A 22,999-nucleotide genomic window follows, 5' to 3' on the forward strand; every position below is an offset into this window, starting at 1 on the left:
CCTCTAATGTTTTTACACACAAGCTCTTCAGAGTACTTTTACAGTTAGAGCGGATTGTGCCACAAGCAACAGTGTCCACTTTGAAAAATTCCTTGACAGTTGTACACCACTGTAGAAGTTTTCTATGTATAAACAATGTCCTTCATTAAAAAGCTGTCTCTCAAGTTCTCACACAATTTTCTCACTAACTTCAAAAGTGGACAGACTACCGGGGTGTTCAATAGAAGAATCCCTACCAGTGTGCTCCCTGAAAGTATAGACATATCCAATACTATTCTCAGACAGCATATACATCTTAATTCCATAACATGCCTTCTTGCTAGGAATGTACAATTTACAAACCAAACTGCCCTTGAACGGAACCAAAGACTCATCCACAGTTATCTCTTTCACTTGAACACAGATCTCTGAAAAGCAATCTACAAAATGATCAAGGACAGGCCAAATTTTGAAGAGACGGTCGCATTCAGGGTGATCCTGTGGCAATGCTGAAACATTATCAACATAATGGAGCATCAGAAGCAAATAGCGATCACAACTCATGGTTGTAGGAAATGTAGCAGTTATCATCAAGGGACTAGTAGACAAATATAAAGGCAGTGATGGCTTCCTTATCAAGCCCAACAAAAAGGTAAACCTAAGAACTTCTTCACCTCATCCAGATTTGTGGGAGTCCACTGGCTAGCTCTAAAGTGGGGCTTAAATCTGGCACTGTTATCCCTTAAATACTGTTCCCCATACAAATTAGTCTGGTTAACAATCTCATCCAAAAATATGTCATCCATAAAAAATTGGAAGAAATGTATAGGAAAAAGTGTTCAGCATTGACTCTACACCTTGTGACACCTCTAAAAGTAGGCAACACTAGCTACACCATGTTTGGGGCAACCCAGAGTTCAGTACTTCCATTGGAAAGCCTTTCAGCCCCAGGCTGTAATCCAGATTCATCTTGCTGCACTATCAGCATATCAGTGTCCTCCTCTAAAAGAGGGACTTTCTCCACACCAAGAGTGGCTTCATCATCAGTTGATTCTTCTCAGACAGAAAATTAATTGTCAGAATCTTGGACTTCCTCTCCTGCCTCTGATGAAGAGTCAGTCTCAGAACCATGGTCAGAGGAAGATTAGAAAAGCAAACCAACAAGCTGCTGAGTGGTAATGATACGGTTAGCTGTAATCCTTACTAATAAAAGTAACATAACAAATAAGTCAAAATTAACCAACACTGTGTAAAATAAGTAATAAACAAACGGTGGCTATACTGAACAGAAAGTAAAACCACAGCCATATAATTATTCTTCTCTTACACCACAGATGCATATGAGCATTCATTTTTTAAAGATTAATCAATTTTCCCCCCACATCTCGCCTGCCATAGGTGCACACAGCATTCATTTTTTAAGGATTATTCCATTTTCCCCCACCCCCTGCATGCCATAGGCACAAACCAGATTAAATTTTGTAGGGATTATTTCATTTTCCCTGCACTCCCTGCCTGCCTTAGGAGCACAGAAGCATTTATTTTCTAAGGATTATTCTATTTTCCCTGCACTCCCTCCCTGCCATAGGCACACACCAGCTGTTTTGTTTGAGGATTATTCCATTTTCCCCACACCCCCTGCCTGCAATAGGTGTGCACCCCTTAGATGCACACAAAGCAAGCAGTTATGTATATTGTTATCCTGATTGAAATATTATGTCATGGTGTGGATAGGAATGTATACTCTATTGTTGCTAATTAATTATGTGGGATAACCTCACAAAATTATATTGACTGCACTATGAATAATTCAAAGTGCTAAAATGCCATGTTTCACTAAATGCTTTTCTTGTTTGTTTGCATTTAGGTGCACAAGTGACATCACCCACAGTACTGCCATACAGAAGGCTGGCACAAAGTAACGTGACCACAACATGTGACTCCTCTGTATCCACTTGTGCAGCTAGGTCCCACCTGACAGAGCTTGAAGATGGCCCCTAAAAAAGGTGCTGCCAAGAAAGTGGCTAGGGAGGAAGAGAAGAAGAAGCATATTGCCACCAGTAGCATGCCTCCTTCCTCCTTTATCAGGCAACATCGTGTGCCGAGGTACCATCCTCCAGGCAGCTTACTGTGAGCACCACTCCCACATCAATGATGGCACCACCCCGACCGAAGCCCAAGGCCATGTCTCTTAGCAACAAAGCCACTGTAATCATGACGGCAAGCAGTGAGGCAGAATTATAATTGTCTCAGCCACAAACTAGTACCCAATCGTCGCAGAAAACTGAGCAAAGTGGACAACAGGAGCCAGAGCCAGCAATAGTTCTAACTGAAGTAGGAACAGAACAGACGGTTGAGCCTCCTGCTGAGCAAGATGTACCTCTTCTTGAAACATTGGCTTTCCAATCTCCAACAAGGAAAAGAAAGAGTACTCCACCATCTTCAGCAACTCCCCTCTGATGATCTAGACATGGATTGGGCCCTGGCTGAGTCTGAGACCCACCATAAGAGACAAGGGAAAAGGAAAGTTCCTGAAAGCCTTAGAATTATGGAAGGGGAGGAGGACAAGCCAGACATTGTCATGGAAGCTGGCCACAAGGACACCAACATTGCCCCTCTTATACAACCTGCTCAGAGGCAAGCGGTACTAGTTCCACCATCAACACTACCAGCTTTCATATTTGTAAGGCCCCCTCTGAGACCTACACCCACCCCGACCTCAGTCAAAATACACACTGCAGAGAAGTAACCTTTGACACATGCAACTACCTCCAGTTCTTCAGACATTGGCAATGGTACTACTGGCACACTAAAAATGTTCTCCTCCTCAGTTTGGGACTTCTTTAGGATTAGCAAACAAAGTGATAACATTGCAATATACTCCATTTGCCACTCAAGTGTTTGTCGAGGTAAGTCTGGTTCACAGTGCGGTATTGGAGGCCAAAGGACCCATATGAAAAAAACTCACACAATCCGGTAGGAGGAACACATTAAAAAATTGCTGCTGGTGGTTGTAATGAGAGAGGGGAATCAGCTCCAATCTCGGTGGGAGGTGATAATGAGGAAAAAGAAGGTGGAACTTTACACAAAGCAGCCTTGTTCCTAACAGTGTGCCAAAAGCATTACCCGCATCAGCAATCTTTAAATGGCACAAGACTCAGATGGAGACACCACTGCACACAATGATGACTACCCAAAGATGCACATTGAGTCTACCACCTCCTGGTCCTCTCTTGAATGTGTCTATGTCAGTGTGGCACAAAAGAAAAAATACAAGCTACTATAATGGGCACCTTTATACAGGAGAGCTCCTATGAACACAACCACCTAACGGCACGTTGGTACAATGGGAAGCTGGCTAAAATGTTAGCACTGGACATCCTCCCTTTTTCTTTTGTGGGAGGGGTGGGAGTTTTGGAATTTGTGGTGGCAATCTGCCTGGAATGAAAAGTTCCCAACTGGGCATTTTTTGCCAGAGTTGCTGTTCCAATACTTTATCATAATGTGCTGAAATTGGTTGGACAAGCTTTGCAGCAGAATGCTGTTAACACTATTCACCTCACGACAGATATGTAGACCAGTTGTCAAGCAACTGATTACATATGTATCACTGCACAATGGATCTCTTTTGTGGGGGTTAGGCAACAGCTATCTCCAGGTCCCAGTGCTGAAGAAACTTTTAAGGGCGTTCCATGGCATGCAGCAGTAGCAATGTTCGTCATGTAGAAATCCCATACTACTGCAAACATCGTGAAAGACTTTAACAGCAAGGTGCTTGAATAGCTGTGACACAGAGGTCTCAGAACTGAATTTGTTGCCACGGACAATGGCAGTAATGTAGTCAAGGCCATGGCAGATGGTGGATATTTCAAAGTCCTGTGTTTAGTGCACTGCATCAACCTGAGTGTGCAGTACTCATAAAAGAAGTCATAGATGGTCATTATGACCCTGGAGGTCTTCTGACCGCCAGGGCAAAGATGGTGGTTTCACTACCAAACGGCTGGCTGTAAAGACCGCCACATTATGAGTGTGGCAGGTTGGCCTCTGCCAACCCGCCACATCTCCACTCATACAGCCATGGCAGTCGGACCTGCTGGGCCGGATATGAGCATCTCCGACTCAGCGGTCCACAGCAGACCGATGGCGGTATTAGGAGCTGCCTTACCTCCAGGGTTCCCGCGGCGGTAGCACCGCTATGAAAACCCTAGCGGAAAGGCTACCAGTGACAGGGAATTTTTTCCCTGTCACTGGCAGACGACTCCCCCACAGCAAGCACTAAACTCCCCCCCCAGGTACAGCACCCGCATTGGCCTCCACTCCTCCCCCACTCCATGTACGGCGCCCCCCCCACCCCCTCCAGGTACAGCGCCTCCCACCCCCCTCCAGGTACAGCACCCCCTCCCCGCATACATGCACACCCACACAGACACTCACACGCACCACGCATACCCTCATTCATCTACATGTACATACATGCATTCGCTCATATACATCCATACTCGCATTCACCTCAGCACTCATACACGCATTCAAGCACACATGCACACATTCATCTAAACAGGCATACTCACACCCATCCAAACATGCACACTCACACCCATCCAAACATGCATACTCACACCCATCCAAACATGCATACTCACACCCATCCAAACACGCATACTCATATACATTCCAAACATGCATACTCCTACCCATTCAGACAGGCATACTCACACCCATCCAAACAGGCATACTCACACCCAACCAAACATGCATACTCACAGCCATCCAAACACACATACTCACACGCAGAAAAACACACATTCACTACAACACTCATACTCGCATACACACACACACATACACTTACATGCATATACACACTCACTTCTACAGACATGCATACAACCACGCATACACACTTTCATGCACACATGCAGACAACACACACTCACACATGCACACACAACACCCCCCCACCCTTCCAACCCCCTCCCCTGTCGTACGATCAACTTACCTGGACCGGGGAGGAAGTCATCCAGCAGGGAACGAGAATGGGCTCTTCCACCTCCGGCAGCACCCCGCCATCAGGACACCGCCATGCTGTATAATTTCACATAATACGGTGGGTGGAGTCCTTTTGGCAGGGTGGGGCCAGTGGTAGAACCACCTCAGTGCCTCCACACGGCAGCACGCCTACTGCTGAATTTCCACCAAAAATGTGGTGGAAATCCAGCAGTTTCGGTAATTTGGTGGGTGGAATACCACCAGCACTGGCGGTCTTCATAGAAGACCGCCAAAGTCATAATGAGGGCCATAGTCACCAACACACTGACCACTGGCAGAAGAATCTGCACTCATTACAGTCATTCTTTTCAAGCCTGGAAGCAGTTGGGGATCATTCAGCATTAATACTATCTGGATGACCCAAAAGAGGTCCAGGTGGTCCAAAACCCATTAGTCTAGTGACATGAGAAGATGCACCAATGGCCAGAGCTCAGCAGGCTGGCAATAACATTTATGGCTTGTCCGGCAGCCAGTGTGTCTACTGAGAGTGTGTTCAGTGCAGCTGCCATATTTGTCATTTTCAGAGGGACTAGCCTCTCTCCTCAAAATGATCAGAGATTGACCATGATTAAAATGAACCAACACTTCATACTACACAATTACACTGTGCCTGAAACACCACAGGAGGAGAATGAGGGTGATTGGCCAGACTCAAGTGCGTAAACTGACCAACTTCTTGGTGTACCCCCTGAGTTTGAGGATGACCTCTACTTCCCTGACTGAGTAGGCCACCATAGAACTTTCAGATTATTTATTGTCAAACTGCTTTGCCAAAGAAAAACAAAATGGGCATAACTAAAGGAACATAGGAGGTTATTACAACTGTGGAGGAGGTGTTAATCCGTCCCAAAAGTGACGGTAAAGTGACGGATATACCACCAGCCGTATTACGAGTCCATTATATCCTATGGAACTCGTAATACGGCTGGTGGTATATCCGTCACTTTACCGTCACTTTTGGGACGGATTAACACCTCCTCCAAAGTTGTAATAACCCCCATAATATCTTTTGTGTCTGATTGGTGAAGACCTACCATTTGTTCACATGTATGGCTCGATAGGAGTTGGACCACTGGGCACTGAAGAAGCCTCCCCATTGCCTTGATGGACACGAAGATAGAAATGCCTGCCTCTGTCCCATACCTATCCTTCTTCTTTTACTGTGGGATCTGACCCAGCAAGGCTGTTCTAGTAAAGATCATTAATTTACAAGACTGCTATTGTGTTGCTTTGTTGGGAACAGAGGAGATGCAATACGACAATAGTGTACCATTGTGGTTGGATTGGAACAGGTAACTATTGCACTAATGAGTGATATATATTGAGTGAGTGTGAGTGATGATGAGTTATAAGGTGGAAGACAGTGAGGGTGTTCAACTAATTTGTAAACTTTAAATCAATGATTTGCAATAGTTGGGGGCTGCTGGGTAATTTTGCCTGAAGATGATAGGTCCTTTCACACTTAGCTAGATTTACTTGCATGGTCCACTCCTTGCTATACTACAGGCTCTTCAGAGACCAAAACAGTCAGGTTAGTTAACAAATACAAATCCACACAAAATGCTCAAATTCTTTTGCTATTTTTGTTAATCAACATCAGTGCACTACAGATCTTTCTGAATCTCATTTGGGTCAGATGTGATTCATCAGTCCAAGTTGGAGACAGGCGGACTCAGGGTGGGGCTACCTCAACAGCCAGAAGAAGGAAGTTATCTACTTCAAAGGGAAACCAACATGATGATGACTCTAAGGGGCCTACTCAGCCCTGTGGACTGGTGAGAGAGGTGCGTCGATTTTGGGAAATGTGGAATAGGTAGTGCGCTAGCTGAAATGTCAAACTTCTCTATTATAGTGGTTGTGGTCAGGGGGCTGTATCTAAAGACAGACAAGTCTTATCCTCACATGATGGATGTACTGGGCTACACGTTATGACAGTTGTCAGGTTGATCAGCCAGGTACATGCAACTACTTGTCTAGGATTGTGTTGTGGGTAATCTAGAGCAACCAAGAGCTTGATTACAGTAAGATGCTGTTGCTTGCAACATTCAGACGTATTTGGGTATATTCATTACATCCTTGAATATCAAGTTTGCAAAAAACAATTCTTGTTAAATGTCTCCTTTATTATAACCAATGCTTTTTGATTATGCACATTGTATCCTACCTGCTAACCTCTTGCCAACTGTAACTTAACAAGCAACCAACTGCCTTCCTACCTGCTCCAACTGTAACTGCCAAAACATGTGCTTTTCACAATGTGATCCGTAATGAACATTTGCCACAATCAGGAAGATAGTTGCTGATTTACTTAACAAGCAATCAACTACCAAAAGTCGAATGTGCACATCTGATTATTTAAGGATGCTTGTGAGTCTGAGGGCTTGCTTGGCTTCGTACCTATTGCTCTGCTCACTTGTCTCTAGATAAGTCAAGTTCATGTGTCCAGTCGAGCTCCAGGGCAAGTCAAATTCCTTGTCCTCCAGCCTGCCTTTAATCGAGTTCCAGTGGCCCTCATTCTCCTCCAGCCTGCCTCCAGTTGAGTTCCACGGTTCCTAGTTCTCTGCCCAGCATTTCTCATCCTCCAGATAGCGTCCAATTGAGTTCTGGCTATCCTCTCACTCCGGTCCGCTTCCTGCGGAGTTCTGGGTCTCTTCTTCCGTCTTCTGCTGACGATCCCATATTTCCTGTAAAAAGAGAAAGTAAGAAAGGGGAAAAAAACAAACAGTTTGGGTTTTTCTGAAGTTTTCAAGCAAGTAACTTCTCTTCAAGGTAAAGAAAGATTAATCGCTTAATGCGCTGCTCTAAATCAATTAAGCAAAACAGAGTTCTATCTTTTGAATAATTTATGACAACAAGAACTAGCGTGATTTATCAATTGGGTGGGAATCCAAGATACTGCTACACAGACATTAAAGAAATACATATTTCCTGTAACAAGCACTCCCCTGAGAATTAGGAGATCAGAAATAGAGCAAGGTTATCAAAACTATTATTGGCAAGAGATTAAGCTAGAACACAAAGAAGCCCTTCAGTCGAGTTGATTGTTTTTGAGTTTGGACATTGCTTCAGACACTCCGTGAATGTATTGTAATAAGAGGAAGATACTTGTTCGCCCTTATAGAAACATATGTAAAGAATGTCAACAGTAACTGACATTATGCAATGTATGATTCCAAAATAGTTTATGCAAGTTCAATGTATTAATGAAGTAATTCTTGTGCAGGCCAGAATCCTAAAAACCAAGAACCCTGTACTTTGAGAAAGCTGAAGTTCTGACGTCCAACAAGACATGCAGTCCAGGGTCCAGCAGTCCGATTCTACCGTCCACTAAGCAGAAGCTTGTATTTTCTCTTTTTCTCTTCCCAACCCCACTTCCCCTTGAGGACTAGCGAGAGGGCAATGTTCTCTTCACTGCGGTCACGTTAGTCCTCAGTGGGATTAGGGAATTGTTATCGTCCAATTGGAATGCCTGGAATTCAGGTGAGTGGCTCGCACACAACAGATTGGTTGTAAAATTGCTTTCAGTTTTTGTTCAGTCATAATGAACTAATGCAATAGCCTATGCAATTGCTCTGCCTCTTTGTCTACTCCTCCTGAAACTTAGCTTACTTTCTGCTATGGCTTGTTCTTGACTCTAAAATATTGTTACTGTTTTACATTCCACAGGTTCTTCAACTTAAAAAGCAAAAACTCCATAACACTCTTCCTGCCTACTTTCATGGACTGGTTCAGTCAGGTACCCAAAATGGACATCCCGAGAAGATTACAGATGTACTACCCAATTTGCCATTCATATACAATATAATTTTTCTTCTAACTATCATAATGTTTAGAACAAAATGGGTGACAGTACATTTAGATATATAAGATAACTTGGGTCTTTGGGGCTGAAGGACTGTTTGCAATGCATTTAATTGAACTGTGTCCTTCAATTCCTTCCACAACAGATTTGATGATGTGCTGCTCTTCGACCTGATGATTATTGTTGTTGTGTGGTGTTTGTCTTTGTCACACCTTTCCCCAACTACCAGTTTACACCCATTATTCAAAATCAAAATCTCTTCCCCTGGGCTGTGTGTTTTATTTTTTACACCATAAATGGAGCACACACTTAGTGGGGCGGATGTGGTGAAAGCAACACCAACTTACTGTGGGATCTTCTGAGCAATACAATGGCCCACATCAGCCGCACTTTCCCACCCAGACATAAAAAGGTAAGATAATCCTAATAGTGCAGGAGAGTCAATGTCTGACTCTTTCCAGTGCCCCACGATAGTGCACACTAGTCCAAGAGTTTTTTGTTGTGATGGTCTGTCCTCAGAATAAACCCAGTAACTGTGTGCTTTGTATTTCAGTCCAGTTGCCTGTGATGAATGAATAATATTTCTGATGAATCCGACAGTTGCAGGTGACCTCATTAGAATAGCTGGGAGTGGGACCTTACTTTGTAATTGTGATGTCTTTCCTGGTAGCACAAGACGAGAACAGTAGTGGCACCACCATTAATAAGAAGCCCCTTTTGTGAAACCCTCCAATAAGTTTTGGGAAGATTTTCTAGAGGTACTATTGCCTAATCAGTTCAGGTAAGAAACAAATAGACAGACTTGTAACTACTAGTTAAGTTGTTCTCTGGAAGGAGAGATAAATTACATTTTTGTTTATGTTGGCAGACCCATACTAGGCACATAGTTACAGGCAGTAGGACAAGGGCAGTTACTACACTAAACACTACTATATTGCTGTGTAATGGATTGGTGGCGTGGTGCTCCAAAACCTCTTCAAGTGAAACACATTTAAGTTAACCATTTTTTGTTTCCATACAGAGTCACTCTGATTGTGGGGTATAATTGGACCTACTGAAGAAAAATACATGGCAAGGGACTTCAGGTAAGGAAAGCTTAGGGGGAACAAAAAGTACACTCATCAATGCTGTAATAAATTATACTTTGCCAACTACCAATAGCAAGACAAATAATGAATGATGACAAAGAAAAAAAGTAAAACCCATTTATTTTTAGAAGCCACCCTCTCCTCCCAAATAAAACAAAAAAAAAACATTTAAAAAAAAGTCTTGATGGTACCAAGTTCATGGGCCAAGTCTTGCTGCCAGTGCCAAGCAGTGCCATCTCGCTCATAAGTTGTGACAGCCGTCATAGGATACTGTAAAGGAGGTGGTGTGTTGTTACATCCGAGGAGGGGAGGGTTGCTGTGGTGCAGATAGCAGTGGAGGACCCTGGCTGTAGGTAAATTGGAGGTAGGCCTGACTGGTAGCCTGAGGTATCGGCATGGACCTTAGCCTGTAACTTTTGCTCCTCAAATTTCATGGCCACTTGCTGGCAAAATTGTGCGGTCACTGCTTCCAACGTTTGCTGTCGCAGCTGGGTGGCTATCTCCTGCCTTGCTATTGGGCCAGAGCTGGTGGTTGCTGCCCGTTGCGATCAGCAGGAGTAGTTATCTCAAGAAAGTAAGAGAAGAGTGAAAAACAAAAAGAAAACACAAATTGTGATTTTATTTGGATGTGATGATTAATTATATTGGTGGTGGCATTAATCAGTCACACACAATCCGGATGAAGCTTTTCCCACCCTTGCATCACATCATAGCTGGGTAATCAATCATAGCACTGACTGCAAGGAATCATTTTAAGCCTTAACACCAACATATAATCAAAAGAAAGAAAAGTAGACATGATTTTTTAAAGGATTTAATTGATAGTGAAACCAAACACACTTTGGGCCTGATTCTAACTTTGGAGGACGGTGTTAAACCGTCCCAAAAGTGGCGGATATACCACCTACCGTATTACGAGTCCATTATATCCTATGGAACTCGTAATACGGTAGGTGGTATATCCGCCACTTTTGGGACGGTTTAACACCGTCCTCCAAAGTTAGAATCAGGCCCTTTGTGTGTTAAAAAATTTGAATTACCTTTCCTGCCATTAATGAGCAATCCATATAAGTATGTATGCTGCACAATTAATACTTGACAATGCAACATGAATGGAGCCATGCTGGCAGGTCTGGTAAGGTTACTCTCCATCATGTGTTGGGACAGCCTAGCTGTAGCATGATATAGGAACTTATAATTCCGATGGCCCTGCTCTTCTCCAACTCCCTCCTCCATCTACTACCCTAAGTCCAAACTTAGGTTATAGGCTTAGGCTGATAAACTGGCAGATGGGACACACTTGGCAGATAACAGATATACCATATGCTGTACTGTAGTAAACAGTGCATAGTAGAATATGATGAACTATAGTGCAGTGAACTGGACCTTTATTTGAGTATCCCATCTGCCAAAATCTAAATCAGGCCCTTAGTTCTACATTGCACCCAAGCCTTCAACACAGAATATTTTTAAGAAATACCTTCACTTGGCAGTGGGGAAAATTAGTTCACAAGGAGGTACGTTATGGGGATTGGGGTAGGTATAAGTTTAGCTAAGGAATGGTTGGATGGGTGTCAATAAATGATCATGTACTAAGGATTGACAGTTCAATAGCTTTTCTCCCATCAATCAATGTAAAAAAGAACTTCTATGTCACTTTGATTGATGGGAGGAAAAACATTGGAACCTTCAATTGGTAATGGAAGATAGATAAATTCACCTGGGCAGAGAAAAGTGGTGTAGACATCACATACAGATAGAATTTACTTTTTTAGTGAGGTTGGCTGGAACAGAAAGACAGAATGATAAAGTGAAGCACTAGTAGGTGATTAAGTGGGCACTGAGAAACACATCATGTATTCGGTTTGTGGTTTGTGCATTGCAGACCTAGTTCCATCGTGCCACTGTACCACAGCAGAAGCATATTAATTCAATCACCGCCTGAATTCACTGCAGGAGCAGCAGCACCAGAGATTACACCACGCTGCAGTTTTAGGTGGCAATGAGATGCCAAGAGCAGGAACTGGACTCTGGAGGTGATGGGCGGGATATCTGCCTCGCTTAACCAGTTCAGTACATGGTCAATAGGAAAGCAAGATGACTTACCACTTGTCCCTGTCACCACTAGGACAACATGTCCCTCTCCCTTGGTCACCTGCACCTCCACCGATATCTTGCTGAGACGGCGCTGCTAGTGGTGGTCTCTGCACCTGGTGAAAAACATAATGCACCCATTTTAGATGAAGGATACCCACCTGTGTATTTATTTTGCAAAATGTACAACAGCAATACCTCACTACAGTTAGGTTATCTGTAGGAAAAACCTCCTTTTTGGACAGATACTGGTGGTTACTGACTCTTGGCCGTGCCCTGGGTACTGCTTACTAGTCCCAGGGCCAGTGCTCTGTGTAAAGTGTGTATATGCAAATTAGGCTAATTATAACTGGCAATATTAGCCTACCTATAAGTCCCTAGTATATGGTAGAGCATGTAGGTTTAGGGACCCCAGCATAGGTAGTGCACCCATAGGTGCACTTCTGAGGTGCTCAGTGTCATTTTAAAGGCAGGACTGCCTTGCTGGCTGCTTTTAAACTAAAGTGATGTGCAAATTTGACTTTGGAATTAAAAGTACTTCCAAAGTCTTAAACGACCTCATTTTTACATATAAGTCACCCATAAGGTGTGCCCTATGTGACCCTAGGGTTGGGTGCCATGTAACTATAAGCAGGGACCGTATAATAATAGTTTTATAAGCCCTGGTGAGGTAAAACAGCCAAATTAGTTTTTCCCCTCATTGTAGTGAATGGCCTCTATAGGCTAGAATGGGGAGACTTTATTTTAATTTACAAGGTCAGATACCTCAAGTTTAGTATGAAATTAATTGTTATAATACATTTTGCAACTTACAATTGTTGGATTTAATATAACTTGTTTAGGTAAAGAGTTTTAAACTCTACCTAAAAAGCTGCTAACCTCAGCCATGTAGTGCCCTTCTCTAATTGGCCAGCCTCTGGCAGCCTGGCCATTCTGCCTTGATGAAGTGTGAAGTGGCCTGGGCTGAACGCAACAGGTCTTCAAAGACAGGGAAGGACATTTGGAGCAACCCAGCACCTCTCTCACATCCTGCAAACCCAGACATTTAGGTGATCCCCTGGTTAGATTAGGAGAGGGCTGGAGAGGGGTGTGCTTAGGATTTTTACCACACCAGTGGATGGGCTCAGCCAGATGTAACCTCCAAAACCCAGTTTCAGCCATGATGTATTTTTGAGGAATGTTGCTCCCTGGGATTGATTGTTGCCGCACTTTCCAGGAAGTGGTCATCACAGGGGGAAGGACCCTGCATCTGATTGGAGAACCAATACCATCCTGTTTTTCACCCAGGAGCAAGGATAACATTGGCAGAGCTGCACATACACCGTAGATCCCTACAAGGAAGAACAACAGGAGAGGAAGGACTGCCCTGCTGGACCCCTGACCTGCACCTGGACACTGCACTCAGAGAGAGTGCACCAGCTGCACACTTGGGCTTCACCACAAGAAGGACTTTGTCTGGCTTCAACTGGTTCAAGGTGGGACTCCCTGTTTGCTACAGGTGAAAACTTGCTAACCAGATTCCCCTGCACCAACTCCTAAAGAAACTGTCCAGCTGACCGCTCTCCAGTGGGAGTTGTAGTCCGCACCCTCAAGGAGCAACTCAGAGCTTCTGGAACTTTGGGGTGAGCTGTGGACATCAAAAGAACCTTACAAAACCTTCTGGAAGAAGATCCAGAAGTTTGGAGAAGTTTGCAGGATTTTTTGAAAAAAGCTCCATAAAGGGACCCTCACGCTGCGGCAACTCTAGCCGGCTTGCCTCAACCGCAACCTGGCCTGACTTGCAGGTTCGTCCCGGTGAAGAAAATCTCCCAAAAAGTGACTAAGTCCGAACATAGGAAGTTGACTAGGACCTCCCGCACAGGGTATTCGAAGAGGGCTCTAGGAACGTCGGATCAAGATTCGGGTTTGCCCTGGTCAAAGGATTTTCATCTCAAAAAATCATCTAAGTCAGAATGTAGAAACTTTCACTGAGGGCTCCCGTGACGCATATCCGAGGAAGGGCTCCAGGAGGTCGGATCGGACTGGTGACTTGGTCCCGCTGAAGAAAATCTTCAAGAAAACGACTGAGTCCGAAGGTAAACTTTTGACCGAGGCCTCCTGCTTGCTGTAGCCGAGCAGGGCTCCATCGCCTTAAACTTTGACTTTGCACCAGTCGAGGTGCGACCAGAAGACCAGATTGGCGCTATTCATTTCTGTGCGCTAAGAAGCATTAATTTTTTTAAAATTCATATCTCTGATCTTTATCTGATTTTATTCGTTTTGGTGTCATTTTAAAGATACAAATATTTCATATTTTTATAAATTGGTTTAGGATTTTTAAACTTTTTCCTGTGTTTTATTTAATTACTGTTTTGTGATCCTTGAATGCTTTACGGTTTGCCTCCTAAGTTAAGTCCTGTCACTCGTTGCCAAACTACCAAGGGTTGAGCTGGGGTTAATTTACTGATGCCTAACTGAACCTAGTGTGGGTTATTGGCCTATTGCTAAGTGTAGGTACTTACCAATAACCCATTTTCCAAAATACTTTGGTGCGCAGTGGTGGGATCCTGTACTTGTGTTCAGTATCATGTAATAGTTTTAAGTAAGGCAAATTAAAAATTCTTTAAATTGTCCTGGTGCAAAAATTGTTTTTCATTTTTAATTTGGATTAATTTAAATTATTGAATTTTTGTGATTTTTCTAAATTATTGTTTCCAATTTTTGCAAAAAGTTTTTGTTGACACAAAAATGGAGAACCATGGAGCTTGATCTGGCTAGCCTACCCACAATGACAGTAGTCCATCTTAGGGGTTTGTTTACTGGGAGGGGGTTGGCTGCAGCCACTAACCTCAGGAAGCATGTTATGATTAAATCCCTGACAGCATAGGCTGAGGCCCAAGAAGTATGCCCAGAGGAAGCTACAGGTGAGGAAGAATAAGGGGATGATGCTACCTCCAACCACTCAGAGGAGGGAGGGCATCTGAGCCTGGGTGAAATGAGAAAGACCGGTCCATACTACACACAGTCACTGGGGCCATACCCAAGGCTAGTTGTGGGAAGGGGGTCCCTTCAGAAGGAGAGAACCTGTCCCTTGGGGAAAGAGAGCTGGAGGCCCGGCTAGCCTTTATAGCTTTGGAGGCAGCGAAGCTTGCCCTAGAAAAGAAAAAGTAGACAAAGGAAAAGAAAATGGATGGTGGCAGTGATAGAGAAGCTGAGATGTCCATGGGTGGGTTTTTTTGCCCCAGATTACCAAAGGGGGTGGCTCCTGCCTATGGAGAGGGGATGGCATAGACAAGTGGCCAGGGTTCTTTGAGAGGGCCCTCCAGGTGAGGAGAGTTAAACCTTAGTACTGGGGTTCACTTCTATGGGAGTTGATTCCCAACTCTGGGAGGGATAGGCTTCTGACCTTAATTGGGGAGGAGGCAGATTCATTCCTTAGTATGAAGAGGTGCTTAACTAAAAGGTTTGGTCTGATCCCAGAGCAGTATAGGCTCAAGTTTAGGGACACTCAAAAGACAAGCACCCAGTCCTGGATTGATTTTGTGGACATCTCAGTTAGGGCACTATAGGGCTGGATACAGGGCAACAAGGTAAGTACCTTTGAGTGGCTTTACAATTTGATTATGAGGGAGCACCTTCTAACTAATTGTGCCCAAGAGAAGCTCCGCCAGTATCTAGTTGACTCTAAGTTGACCAACCCCAGAGAGCTGGAGGAGGCAGCAGATGACTGGTTAAGGGTTAACCAGAAATCCCTGGGGTGATCAGAAAAAGGGAGGACATGGTTCTTCTCGGAGGAAGAACCAAGGGAAAGATGATAAAAAGTCCAAGGAGTCCTCACACGAGTCCCCAAAAACTTCTCAGTGTAGGGGAGCCCTGAGCCATGCCACTTCCAAGGGGAAGGGGTACCAGGGGAAGCATTATGATTCTGTTAAGGGAGGAAAGTTTCAGGAGCTTGCTAAGGCCGACAAGTGCTTTAAGTGTCATCAACCCGGACACAAAAGAAAAGATGCTATCTGCTCCAAGAAGCCCCCCTACTGGTGGCCAGTCCCATGGGATTGCTAGTGTAGGGATTGGGGTGGAAGCTGGCCCAGGGCTGGGATCAGGGTACACAGAGGTCACCTTAGTGTCCATGGGTGGGGTGGACATTGCAACTATGTCCACCTTCCCTCCCAGCATGGAGAGGTATAGGCAGAGACCTAAAGTCAATGGGACTGAGGTGGAAGCCCTGAGAGATACAGGAGTCAGTGTGACAATGGTCACAGAGAAGCTGGTTTCTCCACAACAGGTCTTACTTGGTGTCTTCCACCAAGTAACATATGCAGATAGCAGAACCAAACTCCATCCCATGGCCATGATGAGCCTGGAATGGAGAGGTGTGACTGGCCCTAAGAAAGTAGCTGCAGCTCCTGCTGTCCCAGTAGAATGCTTGCTGGGAAATGATCTGGAAGCATCTTAATGGTCAGAGGTGTAAAGAAGGGTCCATGCACAGATGCTGGACCTCCCTGAATGGGTGTGTGCTATGGTCAGGTCACAGGCAGCACAACAGGGAAGTGCTGGACACTTGGACTCTGGAACAATTGGCCAACCCTCCAAGAAAAGGAGAAAGGGTACTGGGACTGGTTTGCCAGCCCCAACAAGTACAGAGGATCAGGAGGAATCCAAACATGAGGGGGAGGATCTGACCTATGAGGTAGGGTCCCTTCCCCTGCAAGCTCTGCCTGACTTGGCAGAACTGCAAAGGGTGGGTGGGCCCACCAGAGAAGAATTGTGCCAGGGACAAAGAGAGTGTCTCATTCTTGAGGGCCTAAGGCAGACTGCTGCAGGCAAGAACAAGGGGATACCAGTGGAACCCACAAGGTTTACTCGGAGAATGGAGTTCTCTACACCATGGCAAGGGACCGTAAAAGAGGGGCAACCAGGAAAGTGGTGGTCCCCAGAAGTATAGAGAATTATTCCTGCCTTTAAGTCATGATATTCCCTTAGCTGGACATTTGGGACAGATCAAGACCTGGAACAGGCTGGTGAACCATTTCTATTGGCCCCAAAAGTCAAAGAAAGCCAGGAAGTTTTGCAGCTCCTGTGTCACCTGCCGGGCCAGTAGCAAGGTAGGGGAAAAGTCAAAGGATTCCTTGATACCACTGCCAGTGGTTGGGACTCCCTTTGAGAAGGTGGGGATTGACATTGTTGGTCCCCTAGACCCACCAACTGCCTCAGGCAACAGGTACATTTTGGTGGTTGTGGACCATGCCACCAGGTATCCTGAGGCAATATCCCTCAGAACAGTCACTTCTCCCACAGTGGCTAGGGCCCTACTTGGTGTGTTCACCAGAGTGGGATTCCCAAAGGAGGTGGTCTCAGATAGGGGCACACATTTTATGTCTGCCTATCTGAAAGCAATGTGGGATGAGTGTGGTGTTACTTATAAGTTCACCACCCCTATCATCAACAGACAAATAGTCTGGTGGAAGATTTAATAAGACCCTGAAGAGCATTTTCATGGGTTTGTCTGACAAACTCGGGAGGAGATGGGATGTTCTCCTCCCCTGCCTGCATACAGAAAGGTGCCACAGAAAAGGTTTGGATTCAGCCCCTTTGAGTTATTGTTTTGGCTCCCGCTAAGAGGCCCATTATACTTGGTGAGAGAGTCTTGGGAGAAGCCTCTCAAAGAAGCCAAGGAGAATGTGCTGGACTGTGGTCATGCATGGCTGAGTACACGAAGAAATTAAGCACCAACCTCGAGGCCAGCCAAGAGCTCATGAAGCTCTGGCATGACCAGAAGGCTACCATGCCTGAGTATCACCCAGGTCAGCTGGTGTGGGTTTTGGAGCCTTTGGCTCCTAGGGCACTTCAGGCCAAATGGACTGGGCGCTATCCAATTCTGGAGAAAAAGGGTGAGGTCACCTACCTGGTAGACCTTGGCACCCCAGGAATCCTCATAGGATCCTGCATGTCAACAGATTGAAACCCCACCAGGACAGGGCAGACATGACCATGCTGATGGTCACAGATGAAGGGAAGGAGGAGGAGAGTGAACCTCTGCCAGACCTCCTTTCCACAAGTGCACAGGATGGGTCAGAAGAGGGAGTGGTACTCTCTCCTAAGCGGACAGCCCAGCAGCAGAGAGACTGCAAACATGTTTTGGAACGGTTTGCTAGTCTGCTGTCCTTGACCCCTTGACTCACCAATTAGTGTGTCCATGATATTGACACTGGTGACAGCTTACCTATCAAAAACAAGCTTTACAGGCTGTCTGACTAGGTCAAGGCCAAATCCACAGCTGAAGAGGCTAAGATGTTGGAGCTCAAGGTAATTGAGCTCTCCGATAGTCCTTGGGCAAGTCCAGTGGTACTGGTACCCAAACCTAATCCCCAAGGTGGGAAGAAGGAATTAAGATTCTGTGTAGACTACAGAGGTCTAAGTACAGTCACTAAGACTGATGCTCACCCCATACCTAGAGCTGATGAGCTCATTGATAGGTTAGGGGCTGCCAAATTCCTGAGCACATTTTATCTGCCCTTAGGTTACTGGCAGATTGCCTTAAGTCTAGGAGCTAAGGAGAGGTCAGCACTTTCCATACCAGAGGACCACTTTCAGTTCAAAGTGATTCTCTTTGGCCTGACAAATACTCCTGCCACATTCCAACAGTTGGTGAAAAGAGTGATGTCTGGGTTGGAATCTTTCAGTGCAGCTGATCTGGATGATATAGCTGTATTCAGTTCCACCTGGGAGGACCACCTTGTCCACCTAAAGGAAATGCTTCAGGCCCTGCTTCAAGCAGGCCTGACTATCAAGGCAAGCAAGTGCCAGATAGGGCAAAGTTCAGTTGTGTTCCTGGGCCACCTTGTTGGTGGAGGCCATGTACAACCTCTCCAACCGAAGATCCAGACTATCCTGGATTGAGAGTCTCCTAAAACCCAGACTGAGTTCAGGGGCTTTCTTGGCCTGACTAGGTACTACAGGAGGTTTGTTCAGAATTATGGGACCATAGTGGCCCCTCTGACAGAGCTTACCTCAAAGAAGCAGCCCAAGAAAGTCATTTGGACCCCAGAGTGTCAAAAAGCCTTTGGCACTCTGAAGCAGGCTATGTGTTCAGCACAAGTGCTATTGGCCCCTGACTATATCAAAGAGTTTGTAGTGCAAACAGATGCTTCATGAGAAGGGATTGAGGCAGTGTTAGCGCAAGTTAATGAAGAGGGTCAAGATCAGCCAGTTGCTTTTATCAGCAGGCGACTACGCCCCAGAGAGAAAAGATGGAGTGCCATTGAGAGGGAGGCCTTTGCTGTGGTCTGGTCCCTGAAGAAGTTGAAGTCATACCTGTTTGGCATTCACTTCTGTGTACAAACTGACCACAGACCTCTCAGATGGTTGATGCAAATGAGAGGGGAGAACCCAACACTGTTAAGGTGGTCCATTTCCCTACAGGGGATGGACTTCACAGTGGAACATAGACCTGGGAGTGCCCGTGCCAACACAGATGGCCTTTCCAGGTTTTTCCACTTAGAGGATGAGGACTACTAGGATGTACACATCACCTTTCATCTGGGAGGGCAGTGTAGGAAAGTCCTCCTTTTTGCCCTGGTCACCCCAAACTGTTTTGACAGTTACTGGTGGTTACTGACTCTTGGCTGTGCCCTGGGTACTGCTTACCAGTCCCATGGCCAGTGCTCTGTGTAAAGTGTATATGCAAATTAGGCTAATATTAATTGGAAATATTAACCTACCTATAAGTCCCTAGTATATGGTCGCTAGTATATGGTAGGGAATGTAGGTTTAGGAACCCCAGCATAGGTAGTGCACCCATAGGTGCACTGCTGGAGTGCCCAGTGTCATTTTGAAGGCAGAACTGCCTTGCTGGCTGCTTTTAAACTAAATTTATATGCAAATTTGACTTTGAATTAAAAATACTTCCAAAGTCTTAAACTACCTTATTTTACAACTAAGTCACCCCTAAGGTGTGCACTATCTGACCCTGGGGTTGGGTGCCATGTAACTAGAAGGACCTTATGAAAATAGTTTTATAAGCCCTGCTGAGGTAAAATAGCCAAATTAGTTTTTCCCTCATTGTAGTGAATGGCCTCCATAGGAATGGGGAGACTTTATTTTAATTTACAAAATCCCCTTAAGTGTCAGATACCTCAAGTTTGGTATCAAATTATTGTTATAATAAATCCCACAACTTACAATTGTTGGATTTAGTATAACTTGTTCAGGTGAAGGACATGTGGAGCAACCCAGCACCAGCTGCACACTTGGGCTTCACCACAAGAAGGACTTTGCCTGGCTTCAACTGGTTTAAGGAGGGACTCCCTGTTTGCTACAGGTGAAAACTTGCTAACCAGATTCCCCTGCACCAACTCCCGAAGAAACTGACCAGCTGACTACTGTCTAGTGGTCAATTTGGAGTATGCACCCAGTGCATTCTGGGAGTTGTGGTCCACACCCCTAGAGGAGCAACTCTGAGCTTTAGAACCTTGGGGTGAGCTGTGGACACCAAAAGAACATTAAAAGACCTTCTGGAAGAAGATCCAAAAGTTTGAAGAAGTTTGGAAAACTTTTTGAAAAAAGCTCCATAAAGGGACCGGCCCGACCGTGACCCGGCTTGACTTGCAGGTTCGTCCTGTTGAAGAAAATCTCAGAAAAAGTTACTGTGTCCGAACGTAGGAAGTTGACCGGGACCTCCCGCACAGGGTATCTGAAGAGGGTTCCAGGGACGTCAAATCAAGATTCAGGTTTGCCCCGGTCGAAGGATCTTCATCTTGAAAAATTGTCTAAGTCAGAATGTAGAAACCTTCACCAAGGGCTCCCGCAATGTGTATCCGAGGAAGGGCACCTGGTGAGTTGGTCTCGCTGAAGAAAATCTTCAAGAAAACAACTGAGTCCGAAGCAGGGCTCCATCGCGGTCGGCCTTAAACTTTGACTTTGCCCCATCAAGGGGCAACCAGATTGGCGCTATTCGTTTTTATGCGCTAAAAAGCATTAATTCTTTCAAATTTCATATCTTCGGTTCCCTTTATCTGATTTTATTCACTTTGGTGTCATCTTAAAGATAAAAATAGTTCATATTTTTATAAATTGGTATTGGATTTTTAAACTGTTTCCTGTGTTTTATTTCATGACTGTTTTGTGATGCTTGAATGCTTTCTACTTTGTCTCCTACGTTAAGCCTTGTCGCTCATTGCCAAACTACCAAGGTTTGAGCTGGGGTTAATTTACTGAGACCTAACTGAACCTAGTGGCCTATTGCTAAGTGTAGGTACTTACCTGTCCTTACCAATAACCCATTTTCCAACATTAGCTATGTATCAATATCTTATTCTATCAAAAGTAATCAATTTGGGAGGTTTGTGTTATTTCTTGACAATATTTAATGGAGAGATAGCGATCAGGATTAGGATGATTCAGGAATAGGAGAAGGGAGTAAGGGGAGGCTATGCTACAATTCTACCAATGAAACAGGGGTAGAGAGGAATGCAATAGACATGTGGTATTGGTTCTGGATGTGGTATCTCATTCCTGGCATGCTACACTTTCATCAAACCTGCTAGTATAAGACAACAGTGTGGTCCATGACCATGATGACCACTCAGTCTTTGTACTTTTCGACTGTTTGATCAAGAAAACAAAAGCAACCGACATGTTTGGTGATTAGAGTACTACTTGGGCCTGGCTGTGCAATCCTCTTTAAGTTACCAAATATTTTCCCGTCTTGGTAGTACACAACAACAAGACATGTAATTGTAAAAGAAAGGTAAGGAGAAGCTTAATAAAAAAGAGTGAAGAAAGGTACAAACAGGAGAAAGTTTGCTGCAGAAACAGGAAGTATAGAGAAACACAGATAAATAAAGAATTCAGCACCCATACCCCCCGGCAACCACCAACACCACAGATTCACCTCCGACCAACCTCCTGCTCTCCTGGACCCCCGTCAACGACAATGACACCATCGAAATCAAGAACACCATGCACTCTGGCTCTCCATCTGGCCCTTGCCCTCACTACATACACAACAAAGCAAGCTCCGTCACCGCAACCCAACTACGGAAGATCATCAACAGCTCCTTCAAGTCCGCCACCTTCCCCGAGAGCTGGAAACACGCATAGATCAATGCCCTCCTCAAAAAACCCAAGGCGGATCCAAAGGACCTCAAGAACTTCCGGCCTATCTCCCTGCTCCCCTTCCTGGCAAACGTCATAGAGAAGGCTGTCAACAGACAACTAACCCGCTTCCTCGAGGAGAACCCTGGACCTTTCCCAATCCAGATTCCGTAGCAACCACAGCCCTGAAACCACCCTCATCGCTGCCACCGACGACATCAGAACCATACTGGACAGCTGCGAAACCATGGCCCTTAACCTCCTGGACCTCTCCGCCACGTTCGACACCGTCTGCCACCATACCCTACGCTCAAGTAGCAATGCTGGAATCCACGACAGAGCCCTGGACTGGGTCACCTCCTTTCTCACTGGCAGAAAGCAGAGAGTCTGCCTCCTCCCATTCCGCTCGGAGGCCAATGAAATAATCTGTGGCGTACCCCAGGGTTTGTCTCTCAACCCAACCCTCTTCAACGTCTACATGGCCCCGCTCACTAACATAGCCCGATCTCACAACCTCAACATTATCTCATACACCGATGACACCCAGCTGATCCTCTCCCTCACCAAGGACTCTGCCAAGACCTACCTCCACGAAGGAATCAAGGCCATCGCCGAATAGATGAAGAGCAGCTGCCTCAAACCTCAATTCCGACAAGACGGAAGTCCTCATCTTCGGCTCCACCCCCTCCGCAGGGGATGACTCCTGATGGCCTGCCACTCTCGGAACCACTCTGACTCCCACCGACCACGCACGCAACCTAGGATTCATCTTGGACCCCTCACTAGCCATGACACAGCAAGTCAACACCATCTCCTGCTTCAGCACCCTCAGCATGCTCCGAAATATCTACAAATGGATACCCACCGAAACCAGAAGAACAGTCACCGAAGCTCTCGTAAGCAGCAAGCTGGA

The 22,999-nt window shown here is 45.3% G+C and overlaps 1 long non-coding RNA gene across 1 annotated transcript in view; it reads right to left on the minus strand.

Annotated features, from left to right (window-relative positions):
* Positions 1-9,783: 9,783 nt before the first annotated feature.
* Positions 9,784-22,999, minus strand: part of LOC138285164 (uncharacterized) — a 154,308-nt gene continuing 141,092 nt past the window's right edge. Inside the window, exons 2-3 of the long non-coding RNA XR_011201531.1 lie at positions 12,025-12,128; positions 9,784-10,483 (exon numbers count right to left, since the gene is read on the minus strand). This is a non-coding gene — a long non-coding RNA (uncharacterized lncRNA). The remainder of the gene's footprint in view (positions 10,484-12,024; positions 12,129-22,999) is intronic.

Source organism: Pleurodeles waltl, chromosome 3_1 (assembly GCF_031143425.1).
Source record: "Pleurodeles waltl isolate 20211129_DDA chromosome 3_1, aPleWal1.hap1.20221129, whole genome shotgun sequence".
Lineage (NCBI taxonomy): Eukaryota > Metazoa > Chordata > Amphibia > Caudata > Salamandridae > Pleurodeles > Pleurodeles waltl.